General features: G+C 43.4%; 1 protein-coding gene across 1 annotated transcript in view; it reads right to left on the reverse strand.

The window, feature by feature from the left end:
• The window catches only part of CDase (neutral ceramidase), a 147,569-nt gene that overhangs the window by 123,469 nt on the left and 1,557 nt on the right, over nt 1-22,543 (reverse strand). The gene's annotated exons all lie outside the window — the stretch shown is intronic.

The following is a 22,543-nucleotide window of genomic DNA, read 5'->3' on the forward strand; positions in this document are numbered from 1 at the left end:
GTTTTCAGAGAGAGGGGGGGGGGTTAAATCGCCTTTTATGCATGCTAATACATGTTTTTTTATGTGTGAACGTATACAATGAGATGCAAAACATTCGGCAGGGGGCTCCCAGTTACATCCTCCTTAAAAGCAACGCTCCTAACAAGAGCGTAGCATACCAACTTCCATGACAATCTAGAATGAAAGTCTCACAGCAAGTTTCAGGCGTCAAATTATGGACAAGCACCACCACGTGCATGATAAAAGGACGGACATGGTGTGCGCATGATTCGCAGCATACTTTCGAATATATCCAAGCACAGAACACGCAAGCTTTCTGTTTCACTTTACTTTGAGTACTAACATAAACTAAGTCAAACTACTGTACAGGTGTCAAAGATTGAACAGCACAAAAAAGACGAACCACACAGAAAGGCGCACAGATACAGTACTACATTTGTGCGTCTTACTGCGTGATCCGACTTTTTTTTTTTTTTTGCACTGTCTATAGAATCCCAAGTATACGAACCAACTTGGTAAAGCATCTGCTTTAGCTAAGTGGATAGAGAAGGGCCAACAATCACATGACATCTACACCAAAGCTACAGTCGACTGAACACCTAGCTGAGAGGATCATTCACAACTGTTCGACCCTCCCATGATCAATTCATTAATGGACATAGTCTACATACACCATAAAGAATCATTTCTACAGTAGCAAACAACGCATGGCTCATGCTCTCACTGCGGGTATTCTTTATGAAAGACAGGCTTTCATTCATTCAAGCAGCGAACGCTAGTCAGCCGCCGTCTGACAAAGGAAAAAATTTGAAAAAAGTACTGTTGTAGAGCTGGTCGAAATGTATGGGCGGTGAAAACTGCTCTCCCCTGTCGCGGTCGCCTATCACAGGTATATAGCAATCAATGAACAATAGATGTTTCACGAAATCCTCGCCGAGAGCAGCGGCGCAACTGCAGCAGCAAACGCATTCCTATATTTCGTCGATATGGTCGAGCAATGTGGCGTGACGAACGAATGCTTCCGCTGCTGCGAGTGCTGACACAGCCGCCATCAAAAGCTGCTTCTCGACGTAATAAACTAAAGGGAACGTAGGAGGAAATTTTCCAGAGGTGGTTTAGAGGAGACTGTCCCTCGACAGCTTTCTGATCATACACACCACTATTTTCCCGAGCTGCAGGGGGGAAAATGAAAGAAATTCTTACAACCACTCAAAGTCATATTTTCCTCGTAGCGGATATTTTTATCTTTCACCTATATTATTCTGCGACAAAAAAAAAATCAGGCATAGCTGTCGTTAAAGTGTGCCCAGGCGCATATTCGGTGTATCCACCTTTTCTTCGCGAATCTCCGCTAGATGTAAAGCGTTGATAGTGAAGACAAACGCTTAGTTTAATCGCTTACCAAGCCATGAATTAGAAGATCGTCTATGTTTCATACAGCAGCATTTTCTCTTTTCCCCCACAACCTACCCAAATTAAGTCCCTCAGCAATAACATTGTCCTTTGCAATGGAAATTAAGCTTTCCGTTGCAAAAGTAGTGGCGCATACAGATAACATGAAAATGTCCCCATCAGCTACTAATGGCGAGACTGTGTGGTATGCCGGGGCTGGTTATGCTTGCCTCCTCTTACTGGGCTCCCCCATCAGCGAGCATTGATGGCTGCATGCAAGCTCAAACATTTCCGTCGCTTTCGTAAGCTGTGCATTAGTCTAGGCGTAGCATATAGTTCTTATTTGAGCTGGTGTTCTTGTTTTACTTGTACACTTTTATTTAAAGCAAATAATTGTGGACACAACAAAGCATACATCGGCCGCTGTCACATGTGAAGAATCTGATTATTGCTGGCATTGATATCCCAAACATGAAGGTTTCTCAACTACGTGAATAAATGGTGTATTCAGACTCTTCAAACTATTTGATACAACCGATGTCCGTCTGTCTAGTCTAACCGAGTTGTCTGTGAGTTCTTGTACTGCCACAACGTAGTATATGTTGTATAGAAACATTTGTTTGAGGTGTTTCATTCGTAGCTATAATTTTTACATTTTGCTGTTCTCTAAATGTGTACACACACCAAAGGATGGGAAACACAGCCGAGGGGTGCAGCGATTTACATGGCGTGAAGAAATGAAGTTGATTGATTGATTGATTGATTGATTGATTGATTGATTGATTGATTGATTGATTGATTGATTGATTGATTGATTGATTGATTGATTGATTGATATGCGGGTTTTAACGTCCCACAACCACCATATGATCATGAGAGACGCCGTACTGGAGGGCTCCGGAAATTTCGACCACCTGGTATTTTTTAACGTGCACCCAAATCTGAGCACACGGGCCTACAACATTTCCGCCTCCATCGGAAATGCAGCCACCGCAGCCGGGATTCGATCCCGCGACCTGAAGAAATGAAGTTCGCTTGCCTAAAATGGAGTCAACTGGCACATTACAGGGTAAATCAGAGATCATTGCGAGCGGCCTTCGTCCGGCAGGGCACATGAATTAACCTGAAAATGATTATGATTGTGGCTATGACAAACTAATGTATTGAGGTATATGATCAGTGTGATTACTGTCTCGTATGTACCTTTGAGTCAGCAATAACTACGGAAGGTAATTAATGAACCACGTGCTTTGTTGCCCCGCTGCGTCTCGCTGGTGTGCATAGAGGGCTACGATCATTTATGCTCATCCCCTTCATCAACCTTGTATCGGTGAAAATTAAATTATTATTATTATTATTATTATTATTATTATTATTATTATTATTATTATTATTATTATTATTATTATTATTATTATTATTATTATTATTATTATTATTATTATTATTATTATTAAACCCAGTTTTATCTCAATCGCTGGGCTTGCGTGGACGGAGCAGGGATTACACGTCAGCAGACGACAAAGCCATGGCACACAAGCGCCGACAGAACGCACGTGATATTAACAGGATACCACTATCGCGGCCTTTCATTCCAGCTGCTCCCGCACAGGGCTTATAGTACACATCAAAATATGGCTTGCAGCTGCAAGCGGCGCGAACTCCGGTTTGAAGCAAAACTGTCGTATTCTTTCCGGGTGTATCCTTTCACTGCCACTGATGTGACTCGTCTTGAGACTCACTCCTCCGTATGGGCCAGGACGACAGCAGCGGAGATAGCGGAGACAATGAAGCGACCATAACTGCAGAAAAGTAGACTGCGGAAGCTGCGTCCCCGTTTCCGGTATACCACGCGAGCGCTGTGATCTGGTGCGGATAATTTTGCTTCCTGCTGCCAGATACATATCTGCTAAAATCGAAACCACGCTCGCTTATTCGGGGGTAACTCTTGCAGGTCAATCTGTCGGAATCCCAGTGGATTATCAGCTTAGTTTTGTGGTTTATTCTGCGAGAAATCTGGCGAAGTGACGCATAAGGTCAAGCGTAGATCAGTGTACTCCGCGAAACAGCCATTAATACACCGAGCTTTTGCCATTCTTGCAATTTATAGTATATATTGTCTGAGTAAGGATACGAACCCCCTCGTACGTGACAGGGGACTGGCTGCTTCGAATGTGTGAATGAAAAGAAAATAACAGCGCTTTCCTCGCACTCATTCTGATGAGCCTCCTGCGCGATGCATATATAAGCCCTATATTCTAGTGCTACACAGTAGGCTGCACAGAATGGTGTCCCATATACTAACAGCCAATGCCGATTAGAGTAATACTGGTGCAATCGGAGGCCGAAACCATGTCAAGGGATAACGCTTATTGAGGTAGATGACGCAGTGATGGCACGTCCTGTGGTAACACATGCGCGGTCGGAGAAAAGTCTGCCATCCGCGGCACTGCGCTACACGCACGAGTTTGCGAGGGATCGAGAGCGTTCGTCGAGCGCTACAACCCCAGCCAAGCTACGCGCACGTGACCGCTATCTGGTCGAGCTCGCAAGTGGCGCGGCGTTTGCCTCGGGCCGCATGCCCGGTTGGCCTGTTTCGCATCGCTCAAACAGTTCAAACGCATCAGCTGTGTACGCTGAAAGTAGTTTCATCAAGAGGATAAGAGCATGCAGGAACTATTCCAGACATGTCACTTGACCACTGACGCTTCGTTCCCGCTATATCAGATGGAAATGTATAATCCCTTCCTTCTGGCTGTAATATTGAACCGACAAGTATAAAATGCGAAGCATTTCTTAGTGAACTTCGGCGACTTTGAGCGTATCTATCTATCAAGCCACTTACGTTTGGGTGCTCTCGTGATCAGCCCCTTAACTTGGCTTGAAACAAACTTAGCATGGGAGGGTAGGATGGTTTGACGAATATGGCGCGCTGGTCAGGACATGAATAATGCCATGATCCCGCCGCGTACGTCGTCAAACACTTCTCGCCAGGCAGTGGCACATAACCTACAGGCAGGTATGTGCCGCTGGTATGCAGGTATGTGTCATAGGTGATTGACACTTAGTGTCTACCCAGGAACGACGACAATACACATTAACAATTTTAACGTGCGAGCCTTAATAAATACCCGGCATCGTTAGCGTCGACTGATCAATGCAGAGAATAAATGTCAGAGTCCCAGCTAAATCAAAGCCACGCAGTCTGCGTGGCAACGAAGCATTATACCACACAGCTACGCCAGGTCTCCTAACTACTTTTCGAATAGACGCTAAGCTTCGTGAAACGTCCTTCGTGGTTGCAGAGCTGCCTACCCAATTTTATAAGCATTACATATATGTACTCCTTTGATACAGCCGTCACGTCGGGTTAACGTCAATTGTGGTTAGTTGCCATGCGATGAAGTTGATTTATGTAGCGGTACCCAGGGCCAGCCTCCTCGCGAGCATCAGCGCTTCATATCAGCTTCTGTTGTTGCTAATACGCATGTTCCGGTTGCATCATTTCGCAAGTGCAAACAATTGGTTATTTATATATATTTATATATATTTATATTATATATATATATATATATATATATATATATATATATATATATATATATATATATATATATATATATATATATATATATATATATATATATATATATATATATATGCAACAAGGAGAAATTTCTGACAGAATTAATAAGTACCATAGATAAATACATTTGAAAACAAAGAAATTGAGCAATTTTCATCTAATATGCAAAAGCACGAACGACACAAAAGAAATATTTATAAATATTTATAATTACTAATACAATTAAGGCTCCTTACAAAGAAGGAAGTACATCTTAACTTTTTTTCTTCACACTGTTTTTAGTGTTATATTCTTTGAAAAGTTCACGGACATAGCTATTTTCGTGGAATAGATAAGGTATTTAATATGATAAAGCTTGCTTACCATATGTTGTTCTGAAAAAAGGCAATCGAAAACGATCAAAGCGTAGTTCATATGGAGTATCGCTTGGGTAGCAATGCTCTATATAAGTGCCAACGGTGTTTACTATTTCATTAATGACATATAAGCTGAGTTTAAGATTGTATAATTGGTAGACAGTACCTGTATAAGTGGTAGACAGGCTTTCGTAGCCGATTTTAAGTATTAGACATCCACTCATTCAGCATATATTACATGTTATGACACTGCAATTCTACGCGTCTGCCAAGCAATATCACATTGGTTAAGGTGACTTCTACTACATGACATTGTTTTTTAAGCAGTTTCAGCAATAGCATGGTTCTATAGTGGACCACTTGCTTGTCATGCAGATGGTGTGCGTTTGATTGTCGCTCAATTGAAAGTTCTTATTATTCATTTTATTTGCATCTTTCTCAATTTTTCGGTAACGGACAAGATTATCTTTTGCTCACAACCAACGACGCCGACAACGGAATTTCTGCGAACGAGCTCGTTAACGCTACAGCGTTAAAATTGGCCACTAGTTCTATTAGGCATATTAGTGGCGCCATAAAGAAGCTAGTGCCCTCAACTTACCGCAACGCACGCCTTGCTGAATCATCTTTTCTGATTCGCGCAACCTACAAATCATGAGGTTTGGCACCCGAATGGTGTACTTGTTGTGGCTTATGAGGAACTCCGTATAGAGGAAGCTTGAGTCTCTTTTTTTTTTATATTTTTCTTTGTCACAGGCTTTAACGAGCACCAAAGCAGCAGTCCACGGAAGTTTTTCGCTGTCTAAATGTGGACACCATTACAAGGAGTCGATTTCGTGACCTCCCGTGTGCTCAGCAACTTAACCGCGGCAACGTTAAACGCGTACGCGTAGATAAACGCTTGGCTCTTTACTGTGCTAATAACTCCTCCGACATGACAACCGCGATAAAGTTGGCCACGGATATATAAGTCTACGTGTAGCGCCTACACAGCCCTTCAAGTCGTCTGATGTTTTCACAAGCGAATACAGCACCGTTGGCCCATTTTTAGCGCAGGATCGCATGATGGTCTTTCCTAACGGTCAAGAACAGGCGCACTACTCAAAACAGCTATAGACACTGAATTATCCAGCCTCTTTGCACGAGTGGTGCTCAATTAAGAGGTAATGCACAGGTAGGACCATTTATCCTCAATGGTTTCGGCACGCCACGCATTAGAGGTTGGTCGCCACCGAGTGAGGGGCCGACGTTCTTGAGTGCGGCTCGATGAGAGGAGGCAACCGCCGGCTGTGTCCGGATGTCACGAAACGTCAAAATGCCCGGATGGTTTAGCATGCACCTCGCATTTCGTGGAACATCGTTTATCTTGTCGTGTACTATTCGAAGTCCATTAGCGCCTAAATTGGAATCTCTGCCGGAAATATGCGTCCGTCGCCCGCTGTCACAACTCTTCAAGCACGCTTTAGTCTCTTTGCCGCTGTCGCCGGCTACTCTCGCCACTCTCGACCTTCGCAGCGGCCAGAATCGCTTCGTATCTCTTTCCACACGCCTGTTTTCTATTTATTTCGTTACTTCCTTGGTGTTTTTTCTTTAGTTCCTGTAAGCCAGTAGTGCAAGTTATGCAACTCAAAAGCCTGAAAGATATACGACAGCGCCTGGTGCCAACGCGCTGCAGCTTTCCCCGTCCGCAGCAACCAAGTGGACGCGATAGACTGCTTCTATTAATGAGTGCAAGCGTACGTACAGTAAGCGTGAAAAGTTTAGAGACCGCGACACCCAAGCAAACTCTGAATATCTATACTTCGACGGGCAGGCAGAGTTGAATTTAGATTGCCGTCCTGTTCTAAAACGCCCACAGAGCACGTACTGCACAGCTTTAGAGAATACAGTCCAGCGATGACCAGGTGACTGAAGCTCGGCAGCCGATGGCACCCGCGAGTAAGGGAATAGTACCGCCGACGTCCTCGGCCATTAGCCGTGCTCTCCGACTTCGGGGTCACCGTCCGTCCGGCTCGTGACGTCACCATATACAGCACACTCGCTAATTTGTACAAGCTTGTGTGCATCCACTTTTAACGTGGCGGCTGCCTTTTGAAGTTGTATAAAGTATAGCTGAACTTGTATAAATTTGTATAGTTGTATGGACTTTAGCAGCGATTCCAAATGTGGCTTTATGTACTGCTCTGTGTTTGTTGGTGTATATCAGCCAGGACCTGAAGTAGCATGTCAGGCGAATATACGGGCTAGCATCCCGAGCAATTTAATTAAAGCTTTTATCTCACTCTCACTGCGTAAATAAAGTTTTCTACAACAGCTATACCAATATGTGGCATAACATAATTAAATCTAGTAAACATAGCGTCTAATTTAAATTATTTGGTGGATTTACAAGTTTTTCTAAGACGGATACCTGTTAATTCATTCAGTGCATTAATTACAGTGTAAGTATGTGTGCTTAAACAGAATATATAATATATATATATATATATATATATATATATATATATATATATATATATATATATATATATATATATATATATATATATATATATATATATATATATATATATATATATTCGAAAATATAATGTCATGCAGAGCGCTTTTTTAATACAATTCTACGATCCTGATTCCATCGGTGACAGAAGCAGTGCAGCTTCACTGGGAATACAAAACTCGCAGCATATCTACACCAGTGTTTCGGTCCTCCGCCTCCTCGGCTTTCGCAAAATTTCATGTTCAATGACTTGTAAAATGAGATATGAAGCCTTTTATTGCAGCGAATGTCGTTAATCACTGCGAATATTTCTGGAACAAAGGACAAATTAATCACTAAAAACCTGCATTTCAAAACAACGGTTCTCTTCATGAAGCCCTGCAACGTTCACTTTATTATTCAATACAGATCCAGGTTGTACTGAAAACACGAACATCGTGAGAATAGTTTTTTTTAGTTTACAAATAAATTAATGTACGCGGAATATTTACGCAGCTTGCGTTTCCATAAACAACTAACGCATTGGAGAGAGGCTCGTTTAATTACAAATACGAACTGTATTACAGGCAAATGTGAAGTGGCTGACAGTCACAGTACAGCGAAAAACTGGAATTGGGCACCAGAAAACCAGAAGCAGTAAGCTAACTTAATATTCTGTAATTTTTAAATAAACATGCATCCAGATGTAAATATATTGATTTCATTAAACATGGTACAATTTATATTACTCCATATTAGAGTCAAATATTTGCGTTCGGAAATGCAAGACTGCTAGCTGCTTTGCATCATATGGTGCTCCAGTTTGGTGTTTTATCTGCTCCATGCAGCAGCTGCACCGAAGTGGCTTCGACTAACCACATCACTGCACTCACGAATTGCTGGGAAATTTGAAGTTTTCTCCCACAGAGGTCACCAATTTTGCCGCTGATTGTACATAGCTATACACACGGCTATATGCACGTGCAAAGGAAACTTTACGCTTCCCATTCGACGCACCGTAATTGCTCACAGCTGCAGCTTTACGGGCTTTGTCCTGTTCGTTCGTGCCGGTCAACACCCGGTGCACAATTTGCTTCCTTTTGTTCGCGCTCAATGTATGGAGTCCCCCACAAAGCAACCTTGTACATTTGTCCGTTGTGAAAAGAGCTGCTCCTTAAGGAACGTATAAACTCGCAAGTCTATTTTGTACGCTGCTAAAGTTCGAAACAGGGAATTTGCGCCAATCGCGACATCGAGCCGTGAAGGCGCCTGACCAGTTACAAGCAGCTGTTACGAAACCACACATATATTAGAGTCCGTTCCGAAGGGCTCGAAGTGACATCAGGATGACAAGCTGCGTCCGTGTACATAGGCAGCATGTGCTTTGTAGCCGCAATATACGTTTATAGTGCGAGGAATATCTAATCTGCGCATCGTAGCGTGACGCAAACGCTACGCGGGTTATTCAGCATATAAACTCTCAATCCAAGCCACGTCACCATTGTTCTTTTATTTTAACAGTGCAAAAAAAAAAAATAGCGGGCAACTAGAGAGCCTTCTGCGCCTGCCAAATACGCATTTTCCCCCCTGATTTTCACGGTTCCGAAGTCTTAAATTCCGAAGTCCAATTCCGAAGTCCAATTCCGAAGTCTTAAATAACGCTTGCCTAAACACTTTCGTTGCACAAGGCAACAATCCCTCCCGCACAAAAGTGTACGTGAAGTGAATACTTAGGTGAGTCGAAGGGTGTGTTCCGACCTATTTTTATTTTGTCGGCCAGCCCTATCTGGACGATGCTTTTTTTTTTTTTTTGATAAACAAACGGAAGGCCTTCTACTGAACGCCTTGTCTGGTTAGGGATGTTTCTGGGTCCTCTAGTGCGGGCTGTAGTTACTACTCTTTTTTTTTCTTTTTTTCCCCTTTTTTATACCCAGTAGAATCCGCTTCGCCTGGCTCAGTGTTGAGAATAAACCGGTCACCCGTTCGTCACGACAACCACGCTCCCTCGCTCCCTTCTTTAGCTGGCGTGGCGGTTTCTTCGAGACCTTTGCTCTGAGCTCAGGTGGAGGCCACGGCAAACACTGAGCACACGTTGCGAAAGCCAGTCTTCATTACACCGTCACGCACGCCGTTGCGTGTGTAGTACAAGCTCGGAAAATAAAGGCATTGCATTTATATCCGCTGTTTCCCGACCATGCTAGTTAAAATTCCTCGCCGGTATCGCACGTATGTGTAGTTCGAGATTCGCACATCCTGTACTTTCAGAATGGCATACTGTGCTGCATTGATCGCAACTGCTATGTTGACAGTCAAATAACATTTCTATCAAACTGCGAACATTCCCGCTCCACTTGGAATGCTTCATTTCTTCATATACTCCTGATAACTTGGGACTTATGCTCGATAACGGTGTTTTCATGAATGTATGATGCCAAACCAACGTTTTATTTCTAGGGAACGTCGTATTGACCTTTTCATGCCAAATTTTCCACCATATGCACATGTTCTGAGCTAGTGAAATTTGCATTCAGTAGTATTCTGCACGTCAATGCCATGACCCCCGGTTGTCATCAGTGACGACGTATTTACTGGCACGGCAGCATGCACTTGGTGCTTGTCATGAGCCTCATATGCAAACATCAATATTAAACACTCATCTGCAAAAATATTTTATATCGTCTGAAATTCACTGCGACGCTATGCGGCCCAAAGACAAAATGCTCGACATTGGTGACGCAAGTTCCGTGGCTTATTAACAGGAAAACAGTGAAAGACGCACAGGCTAAACGCCTTTCTGCATAACAATGAAAAGAAAATCAGAAAAATTCACCTCGTTAATGTACGAGACAGTAACCCAAGCATGCAGCTGTACACAGAATTACCGTAAGTGAAATTGGTCTTGGCATCGCAAATGTTGACTGTACCTGCGAGCGAAGGCCTCTCTCGCGGGAATTGCGCATGAATACGAAGGTTGGCTGCGATTTTCAGTTCGCGAAAACGTGGCGCTTGTATTTAGAGGGGCAGATATGCAGTGGCACCGACTCATAGAAATAATTTATACAGCAATTGTCCCATGTCACTGGGGGAATTACAAAAAAAAAACAGGCCTTTGTGGAGCGCACAGCACAGCCGCCGCAAAATCTATAGAAGAGCGGCCTTTCTTTAGCCTTTTCTTCAACACTCCTTGAGCAATTACTGCGAGCCCGCTTGCATGGTACCAACTACGCCATAAATCATTATATTGTGGTCAAGTAGCGAAGCATCCACTATGCCTTTATTCGTCATTCTTCAGAAAAGCATGGTACCCGCTACACACTTGCAAGACAATATGTGTGCACTTCGTTTATGCTGTGGCTGACGATGGTGATGAATTATTCCCGGTACTTTTGTAATAGGTTCGAGCATTCCACAACACACTGGTTACGCAATTCACATAGTGTTACACCAGGTTGTTCCTTTGCCGTCTTAAAACACTTTATTAGACATGTTACCACGATTCCTTGTCCTCTTCGGTGGATCAGTAGTGGCTATGGTGCTCGGATACTGACCCGAGTTTCGCACGTTCGATCCCGGCCGTAGAGGTTGCATTTAAACCAAAGCGAAATACTTGAGGCACATGTACTGCGCCATGCTAGTTCACGTTAAAGAACGCAAGATGGTCAGACTTTCCAGAGCCCTCCACTGCGGCGTTCCTCATGATCATATCGCGGATTTAGGACTCCTTACTCGAAGTGAAGCCTGCACAGGATCAGTTTGCAACGGAGTTCCAAGCGCCGGTGTAGCTAACTGGTCGAGTACTGGACCGCTACGCAGAGGGTCTGCTCTTGATTCCCATTCTGTCCTGCGTATTTTATATTTGGTTTTATTTTCTCTTATATTGTGCGATACTGGTTACGGACACCAGCGGCGACGGCGGCGAACAACTACGGCACCAGAATCCACCCTCGTTGTGATCTTATAACAGATTTCGCTGTAAAATGAGGCATGAGGTTCCCTTTAGCGAGAGGTGGTGTAATGATTTCCCCTCAGTCATTTTTAGTAGTTCGAATTTTGTGTCTTCCTACCATGAAAGTTGCACTCGTTTATTCGTTTAGCAAGAGGAAGGTGTTGTAATTTCTACACGCTTTATAAGTTTAGTTATGCGGATATGTCCTATCAAGTAGCCAAGTACAAATAAAAAACCAGATGTCAAACGTGGGAGCGCATTTGGGCGTATGCAACAGTGAAAAAAAATTGAACCATCTCCACGAAGAAAACCCTGATGTGATGCGAAGCATCAGCGTTGCGCACGGGTGGCGTCACGGGTTGAACGGCGCTAACACGGGTGCTGAGGTGGGCGCTGGAAAATTCGTTTGAAGTGACGGCTGGCGTAGGTCTTACAGATGGCACGTGCAGATGCCCTGACGAGGCACTGTGGCAAACCTCGGGTTCAAATTCATTTCATCAATTACCACCTTCTGACATGGCCTTTCAAGCATGAAAGAGGGAGAATTTTTGCTACCTGTGCAACTTTTTGCAACTTACTGAGATTGCTAACCATTAATTTTTCATCAATTGTTATAGGACACTACTGAATAAACCTGTCTGATGGAAGTAACCCCAAGATCTTAATCTACAAGCGTTCAAATAGTGCAGGTATAGGTAGCCTATTACTTTGGAATATGAAATTCAAGAAAATAAGCAACTTCTGAGGTGGATTCGTTTTTTTAGCTGTTTCCCTGCCGACAAAAACTGGCGGCTGAATTTTCATGAAGACGTTACTACAACAGCAGTGGGCGCACCTCGGTACCATCATACTTAAGAAGAAATGGATCTCTAACCGAATGTGGCGCTGGCTCTGGACTTCTCTACAAACGCAGGCAAGCAGCCGCTATTCGAAAATGTTGTAGTGAATTATCGAGGCGTGCGTGCTGACTCAGGGTTGAAATGTTTCGTTGAACTGGCGAACACTGCCGAGCGCTGACTGGTCCGGAAAATCTTTCTCACCGTCCGTCAATGCGAGAGGCAATTAACGGTCATGCTGTGCGATCGTGCCAACTGGTTGCAAGTGCCAACTTCAGAAACTCGTGTCTCACCTCACGTTAATACGATATAGAGTGAGGCAGAAATGTAATGTGAGTAGTTTGGTACATTAAGCACTTCAGTTCATATTTTATTAGGAACACCTCCATGCGCATATAAGGACTAGATGTGAACCTGAATTTGGTCATGTCTTCCTCGTTTTCTTTTCAGAATATACTTGCCATTTTTACTACGAAGTATTTTTGCCGTTAGGGGCGAGTCGGTAACAAATTCTACAGTGTGTTTTTTTGGTAATTTTTTTGTTTTGGGACGTTATACCCTACGTATCATTATTATAATCGTCATCGGTAAAAAGTCTTTTTTTTAGTTTCGTGAAAACTGAAAACGCATGAAAAAGATTGCGCCCCGCATTTCCCAGTAAGCTGTACTGAATACTAAGCACCGCTCATCAGATGCTGTGCAGGAGAGAATTTCTTGTCTGTGTGCGTGTGCAGACATGCTTCAGGCGGTCAATGTGCATCCCGGTCAATGTGCACTCAGAGTGCATCCCGTCGCAAAAAAAAAACATTTTGAGCACAAGGACCTTTTAAAAATGTCCCTCACAATGCACTAAAAGTCACAATTTCATTCAAGAAAATCTGGACTAAAACATCTGGCACGCATGAACACATGACGCATAAAGTGACATAAGGAGTCGAAGTGAATCCCGAGACAGACGGCGTGACTCGTATCGTGATTATGGCATGTGAAAATCCGGAATTATGTTAAAATATACTGTCGATATAATAAGCGAGTTAAACGCTACATTTTCGGTAACATAACTAAAGTAGAGGGTACGATTTTTCAAAACTATCAAAAACTAAGCGAATAACCGCTCACAAAAACAGAGGCACAAGTACAGCGGTTTCATCGTTTGCTTCAAGAGTGGCAGTTAGAAAATTAGTGAGAGAGCTACGTGGACAACATAGAGCACCCGCGGTCATGCCACGCAGTATCTCGTGGAAGAAGGTGTTCAGAGAGGCATATCTGCAGTGTGTATAGGGTGACAAGCGCACCCTCTCTGTTCGATCAGCTTTTTTTTTCCTGGTCTCCTACAACCCTTTTTATGGTCACAAATAAAGCAAATGAATGAATGAATGAATGAATGAATGAATGAATGAATGAATGAATGAATAAATGAATAAATGAATGAATAAATGAATGAATGAATGAATGAATGAATGAATGAATGAATGAATGAATGAATGAATGAATGAATGAATGGACGAGATCGTCAGTGAAACCTGTCATTTTTCATCGTACCTGTGACCGTTTTCTAGCGTTTTTAATTCGTTATTGTGGTTATCACGATAATTAAGCTCAAGAAGACGCAACACAATCTAATCATTTATGGTTAGATGAAATTACTTGTTCTTTAGCTATCTCTCACTTTATGCGTTATAAAGCCCACGCACAAAAGGCGCTTTCGCAAGACTAGTTCAACCATGTTTCTCACCACATATGCGTGTGTTCTCTTGCCAAGTACTACTAGGTTTATTTAAACGAAGCATACGTTTTCTATATAGGTGCATTTCTCCCACCGTCAATGAAATTGACTAGCACTAAAGACAGTGAACTGTTATGCATACATTCACTGCATTAGTAGAAGGCCGCTTAGGTGTGATACACTGACTGACGCCAGCAAACAGGAAATCCAAAAAGAGTAACTGTTGTTCGTGACTGTCGAATTATTACCGAAGCGAAAAGCCGAAACTCAGCGTAAAGCACAGCCACAGTGGTTCATGTTTTCTCAAATTACCCAGGAAAATCATTCTCAACGAACTGTGACCGCTCAAAGAAGGCGGTAAACTCGCGCAGCCTGAGTGCTGTCAAATTGCATGGTTTAGGCGTTTCCGAAGAGGAAAAAATCACGTTTCTCGATACGTGGGTTCTGCCAAGCAACTGCTTCTCGGACGCGACGAACAATACGTCTTATTCAGAACCCGAGCAAGGTGGTTTTCGGCAGTTACGCTGGCCACGCTCGACCGTGCCCATACAGAGGACCGCGCTCCTTACAAGACAATTTTCTTCCGGCTCCCCGACAACGAAGCATGCTGCGAACTTCCGCCACGTGTGTGTGCGACGTTATTGGTCCGGGCTCAGCCATTTCCGCTCTCTGATAGCATGGCGCGATCGCCGAAGGCCAGCGGTCGACATCGACGTAATGCCAAGGTTCATTGAAAGCAGATAGCGTCGGAAGTCTGTGTGCGTGTGGGTGATATAAATTACGGCGATGTTAGAGAGCTAGTGAAAAGAACAAAGGCCGGTTCAACTAAGCCGAATCCAAACAGCACAAGTGAAAATGTGGGACAAACGAGAGAAAACAAGGATCCGTATTCCGTGTAGGAACGTCTTGGCGGGCTCATTGGTTCATTCAGTGCTCGAAAATGGGAAGAAAAAGAAGATACACAAACAGATCTAGTGAAAACTACCAACTGACCGCCGAACGTCACTCAAATAGGCCTTCCGAACAGAGTTGCGGTGTCCCTTTTGACTTACGCTCAGTTACTTTTCTGCATAGTATTGCGTGTCTTTTGTCTCATGTTTTCAGTTCATCTGTTGACCCTTCCAAGTTAATTCTATAGTCAGTTCTAGTCATCTTTAGTCAATGATTCATCTACATCGTCATTAGGCCAGCTTACAAAAAGGCTGGCTTAAAAAAGAACGTGTGCGTTTAAGGCACGGCTTCAATTTCGACGTGAATTGAGATTGCCTACAAAGTGATTTAAGTCAGCTGCCGAGACCTATAGAGCACCAAATTTTTTGAAAAAAAATGTTCTGCGCTTCATTTTTTCATTTGTGTTCACTGAAGTGCACCTTTGGCGTACAATGTTAAAGTCGCGCAGTTTCTGAACACGAGTGTGCAATAGTACTTCGTTATTTCGATGCCCCGAGAGAAAAGTATTCAACTCAGAGTGTGGAAACTAGTGGCCGCGTGCATAGTGAAAGTGTCGTGTCAATCATTATACCATCTAGTTGACTTTACGCTGAATTGTTGACGGTCCAGCATTTTTACATTCTAATTGCGACATCGTCCTAAAATATGCAACCCGGAAACAAGCGCATATATTTTTATGCGGGTATGATAAACTGCTCGGGCACATCTGTAGCTCTACAAAACTGAAATCGATAGAACAATTGTTAAACAACTTCTGGAAATTCAAAGAATGAACGCGTTATTCTCTCTTGGCGTATCCCCTCTTTCCAGCACATTTCGTGACGCCAGTGGTCTGCTCACATGACGTCAAGAGGCAGTAAGATCTCCACTGGTCAATATATGCTAGGATTATCAATTGTGAAATGTAAGCAACCCTGCTCTGCTCTGCTGTCGCCCAAACGTATACTGTCCTATCTCGCATGGCCGTTGCGCGCGATCAAAGTGTATATATATATATATATATATATATATATATATATATATATATATATATATATATATATATATATATATATATATATATATATATATATATATATATATATATATATATATATATATATATATATATAATAAATGAACACTTCACATTTCTATCAGCACTTCAACCGGAATCCGGCATTGACGAAGGCCGGATCCTGGCGAAATATTGGAATCCGGTTTTCGCACGTTCACCTTACATATCAGTAAATATTTGCGTTTTCTTCTACGTTCTGATGTGCACAACTGTGTTTCAGTATAACAGATATCAGGATATTTGTTAATAAACATGAAATGCGTGTATGTGACTCTTTAATACTCTCACGATTATTTAGGTAAGATATTAGCTACTAAATCGCACCATCGGATCCTTTATACGTAGTTCATACCCAGCAATTTTTTGACACTGCTTCTTTCAACATCAGTTGAACATCCTCACAATACACCATTTTTACACAATGGCCATCATTAGAATGTATATTACCTTTCTGAAGACGGCTGAGTTTCAACAAGTTTCAGTTTTCAAAGTAGGGAGGTGACATCCTGCTAATGTAATAGAAATGAAAGCGGAATGAATCTATCGGGCTGCTCTTGTGAGATGCAACCATGTTTGAAGGGAAATGACGACGCAGAAGATTGCATAAGGGGTGTCATATCTTGCTTGTAATTGTAGTTTTACTAATTATGAGGCTAGTTGAACTGAGTGAAAGAAGACGAAAAAAATCTTGCCGCCGGTTTAAGGCGAACCCGACAACAGTTAGAATAGCGGTGTGTTTTTGTCCTCCATTGGGGGTATATGTGCACCATTCGGCGGTAATCACCATAGATGTGACACACGCCCCCCCCCCCCACCCCTTGGTCTTGACAACGAAGAAATGCACGCCAACAGATCCCGTTAGTTTAACTGTGCGTATGCTCGTAGTCAGCGCAAACAAATATATGCTCACTTTACACTGACACTTGGTTCGACGTTAGTGCGTGAGAAAGACGCAGAAGTACGTGGAAGGCCCCAGATAAGCGAAAGATATTGTCGCTGCGCTTCTGTAGTTGTCTTATCCTCGGTTAAATACTGCCACGTCTAACGGACTCACAGAGCGATTTAACAAGACTTTAGCAAACGGGCTGTCAATGTATACATAGAAAATTCAGCACAAGGCAAGTGCTCTCCTACGATACGTTGGCGTAAAGCACAGCGTTCCTAGAGAATACAAGCAGCCTTGTGCATGGGCGAACTCCTCCAACAGCACTCAATGTCATGCTGCCGCATGTAAACGACAACCCCGACGTAGCTTAAGATTTTATCACACCGAAGAGGCTCACCAACTCGCGCGTGTACGACTGAAGAGGCAGCAAGACATGAGCGTCGAACACAAGAACCTTCGACGACGACAAGAGTACACGCCTGTTCACTTTGTGTGTTTGTGGACACCTGTCCTCCGGCGTGGACTAAGCGAGAATCTTTCACTACGGTATACTTTGGCCCTTACAAGCTCCTATGTCGGTGAAGTGAACAATGCGATCTTTCCAAAAGGAGCGACCTGCAGGTAGTTCACGTCGCACGACTTACACCTTTCTACGAGCAGTCGGAAACCGATGTAATCTTGAGCTGTATTTCTGTACTGGACTTGGTGTGCGCGAACGCTAACAGTTATTTTACATTCAATATTTTTCTGAATTTATTTTTACGCTGTCATTTTTTATTCTGTATGTGCAGGAGTACACCTAACTGGGCTGGTTGGTACGTGATTAAGATGTGAACCAACAGCGCTGGACACGGGACGCTTAAAGAACGACAGACGAGGGCGCTGGTCTACGCCCTTGTCGCTCGCCTTCAACTGTCGTTCAATTAGCACCCTCGTTTATCGGTCCTTCACCATCCCTTGTCCAGCGCTATTTGTTTACGTCTAAATTTTGTGTGTTCTTTGTTATAAGTTCGCGTCGAGGCGATGCTGTTTCTTCAGGGGGGAGGGGATAATAGTTATTGCAAGACGAAAGTGGTTTATGCTGGGGTCCACCACGGTTTCGTGACGTATTTTTGTCATGAATATGACGTAAAATAATTATTAACACGTTTGTAAAGAAAAAAAAACGAAAAGGAAAAATTCCGCAGTGGGGCGTCAACCCGCGACCTCACGCTTCTCAGCGCTAGACGCTAACCACTACACCACAGAGCGTTCCTTCTCCGGTATGTTAACGGCAAGCTGTTTGGGCACACCATGTACTGCTGGCGGTCCTCATAGCTCGGAAACTTCAGCGCATTTTGTTGCCCTCTCATGTGGTCACTGCTAAATTGGGAAAACTGGCCGCTGTGTAAGTAACCACCTCAGAGAACATTGCAGTCTAATGCGCGGGGCTCTGTTGGTAGCTACTTAGCTGCGCACAGCTCCGTGTGTGGCTGTCACACTGTGCTTTATCAATGCAAGGTACTTCAAAGGCACAGTTATGAACGAGCACGTGAGATTTACGAGGCGTTTTGCAATGCAAGTGATGTTGTATGAGTGTACCCTCGTTAGCGCTTCTCACCAGAGAAGTTGCGTTTTTGTAAAGTGAATGAATGCTTCATAACAGTTTTTTGAGGCGCATAAAAGTATTTCATCAAAAAACGTTCCACGTCACTGTTATCCTCTCCTTCCTTTCATGTTGCGTGTGCCATGCATACTCCCTCGTATGGAATAAAACCTCGGTTGTAAGTCAGCTCATCGTCCGTCTCTTTCACTGACGTGTTTTCGCGATGTTTTTTTGCTTCGTTGTTCACACTTCCTCGGTGTGTTACGCTTTTTTTATTAAAGTCATGCACAAAAAAAATCTACGCATACGTGTCGTCGCATGCGGCAGACAGGGAAAAAATGGCGCGATACCTAGCACGCTAGCACCAATAGAGCACGGAAGACCACCTCTATTTACTGTTGAGTTGCTTATTGCGCCTAGGCCATTTCGTACTTTTCACTGCATATCACGTCGCAGAAGCGACCGGAGATGCCGTTCTCCATGCAATGTGATTACACGGTGCATCTTTCTTGTTCACCCTAACTATAGAATGTACTATATCCAGTATAGGTGCTCGGAACTAGCTTCGAAAAGCGAAGCCAAGTCGCTATATAGTAGCACTACGATCGGTAGGCTGCAATATGTGGTGACTTAGGGGCTGAGCGACGCTTCACCGGAGTGGTGCAGAAGTAGGATGGGTTGTTGCCACTCGGAAGACTGCAGCTGTAGATACCCCCTTTTTTTGTATAACTTGTTACATTTTTATTAATTTTTTTTTCACAAAACTTGGTTTGATTGCAACGCGCTCCCGCAAATACTAACGTGAAATGTCACGGAAGATGAAGTAGATTAGACCACGAACGTAAATCTTTGTAGGACCATCACGCGGGATTCAACAAAAGCACAGAGGAGTATGGCCTCCGAGATTTTTTTGTGAATACGAGACTCGAACGCACGCTCGTGCATAATACGAAGTCCAAGAAGTCTTTCTCCAAGCACCATCACGCTTGGGAGTCAAACTGGATTGTTCTTCAAAGTAGAGGGAAGGTGAAACATGGTCCTATTTACAGGAAATTGACTCCAATAGTGTGCACTTTGCACAATGCCCGTATACGCTAGGACTTACTAAGCATGACTTGTCAAATTTCGCCTAAAAAGAAAATTGCAGCTGCATCCCGGGGGCCACACTTCTCTTTGTGTTTTTTGCTGTATCCCGCAAAGTGGTGCTACAGGTATTTACGTTCACTCGCAAATTTGTTTCATTTTCTTTGACATTTCGCGTGACTTTAGGGCAGTGCGTAGCGAACGAGGCAAATCTTAAGAAACGAAAGAAGGAAACAACTGTAGCAAATTGCACTAAACAAAAACCAAGCACCATCTATAACAGCAAATACAACACTGGTCTTATGAGAGGGAAGCGGGCATTCTATCTCCGCACCACTTTGGTGCGGCTCTTTAATGCAGATGGCTCTTCAATGATCTCTTCCTGCAGGCTACCGATCACAGCACTGCTAGTGGCTTTAGCATTTTTCTTGTCTTTAATTTCCATCAAGGCATGTGTGCATGGTGAAATACGAATCAAACAGCGATCATACCAAATCGACTAATATTCTAATAGTTTTCGAATAATTAGGCAACTATATTTAAGACGGGCCTAGACTTTTGTTTCGGGATCTTAAGATACCAAAAGTAGTTGCTCTGTTCAATTGTCGCTTAGTACTTCTCTACTCTACAACATTTCATTTAAAGCAATTATTCATAAACGTTAGCACAGTAACATTACCAGTGCAATTAACCCAAAAAGGATGCCACGATTATGTAAACTGAGGTACGATCGTATACAGTAGCGACTAAAGCCGGGAACTTTAGTTACTTTTGTATTTGAGGTAGTACTTCGTCAACGGATTTTAAATAACACTAAAACATAAACGTCAAACATTTCATGAATGAACATTCATGAACATTCTTTATTGGAGTGTTCCAAAAAATTTGAGCAAGTGGTTTCTTTAACGTGCACGTCGTCTGCCACGGTGGATCCGTGGCTACGGTGCTCGGCTGCTTACCGAAAGGTCACGGGTTCGATCAAGGCCGGGGCGATCGCCTTTCGATGAAGCCGAAATAGTAGAGACACCCCGTGCACGGTGTAATGTCAGTGCATGTTAATGAAGACTAGGAGGTCCAAACTTCCGGAACCCTCCTATACGGCGTCTCTCATAATTATATCGTAATTTCGGGGCGCAAAACCCCAATTATTATTATTATTATTATTATTATTATTATTATTATTATTATTATTATTATTATTATTATTATTATTATTATTATTATTATTATTATTATTATTATTATTATTATTATTATTATTAAAATCAAAGTACATGGCCAACATTTGATCCCGCGACCTTCAAGCCAGAGGTCCTTGAACTGCGTGAATTTTCGCAATTCACTAATTAAAACAAGAAATACGATCCTCCACTCTTCCAACGAGTTGTTCCTTTGAACTTTCCCATCGGTGCTGGTTATTCGAAAAATATTCGATATATGATAAAAGGAGTGCTCCATACGAGTATCGAATAGCCTAAAACGCTATTGAATTCGTGGTCCGCTTCGGAGGATCCGTAGCTACGATGCTCAGCTGCTGAACCGAAGGTTGCGGGTTCGATTACGGCAGTGGCGGTCACATTTGTATAAAGGAGAAATGGTAGAAGCCTGTGTACTGTACGATGTCAGGGCACGGCAAAAAACCCCAGGTGGTCGAAGTTTCCGGAGCCCTCCACTAATGCGTTCCTTGTTATCACATCGCGGTTTTAGAACATAAGCCCCCCCACATATTATTGAGTTCGTTCTTCAAAATTTTGCATATTTTGCAATCCTTTCGATGCGTAGGGGATGAGGCCGTTAACGGCAATTCCTCTGACAGTCGTCGTTGCGAAAACAGGATGACTGCTGGCCATTCCTTCTCAAGATGACTTTTTGGTTCTTCTTCTCATGTATACACACCACGTAACGTCTTAAGTCCTCTGTCTGATAGAAGAAGTGCGAGTGTATCATATCTACCCGTTCGAGCTATCTCAACGAGGGTTAAATTGCGTACTAATTCAGAACATATTCGTACATGCCAAGTAAAGCGAAAAATTGTGCAACTGGCAACGTTTGTAGCGTGCATGACCTCGGTTTGCCTCCGCTGCCTCTCTTTTGATCTTCGAAGAAGCTAGAAAGAAATCGTGAACAGAAACCGAGACGAAAAAAGGATGCTCCGCCCCGAACCCTGCTCGCATCTCCGGCGTTCGCTTTCTTTCCGCGTCGTGCCCTCGCTGCCGGCTGGCCCAGCAGAGGAGCGGGGTCTTTTATCACGCGGCCGTTCGCGATCCCTGTAACGGGCCGCCATAGGAAGCACTTCCTTCCAGGAAGGGCGCCACTGTAGAGCATGCAAACAAAGGCAATCATTTCTAAAGGAGCAAACATGAATTAGGCATCCCCCCAAAATAGGCACCCTTCGTTGGGGTCCTCAGTTTATGAAACTGCAGCGCCGGCCGAGCATTTTTTTCCTGCTTAGGCCTCGCCCATACGCACAGTCCTCGCCGACCAGACGGATCGGATTATGCGCGGCCTCTTCCTTGCGCCCGACAAAACTGAGAGCGTCACTTTGGCCGCGTGTGATTACGGCCCAGCACCACATTACTCCTTTCTCCGGCCCTACGTCGAATTAGGCGCCTGTTCGTATGCTCCATTTCCTCTCCTGCCAGAGATTAGGGCGCGAAGGA

Source organism: Rhipicephalus microplus, chromosome X, assembly GCF_043290135.1.
Source record: "Rhipicephalus microplus isolate Deutch F79 chromosome X, USDA_Rmic, whole genome shotgun sequence".
NCBI classification, from domain to species: Eukaryota; Metazoa; Arthropoda; class Arachnida; order Ixodida; family Ixodidae; genus Rhipicephalus; species Rhipicephalus microplus.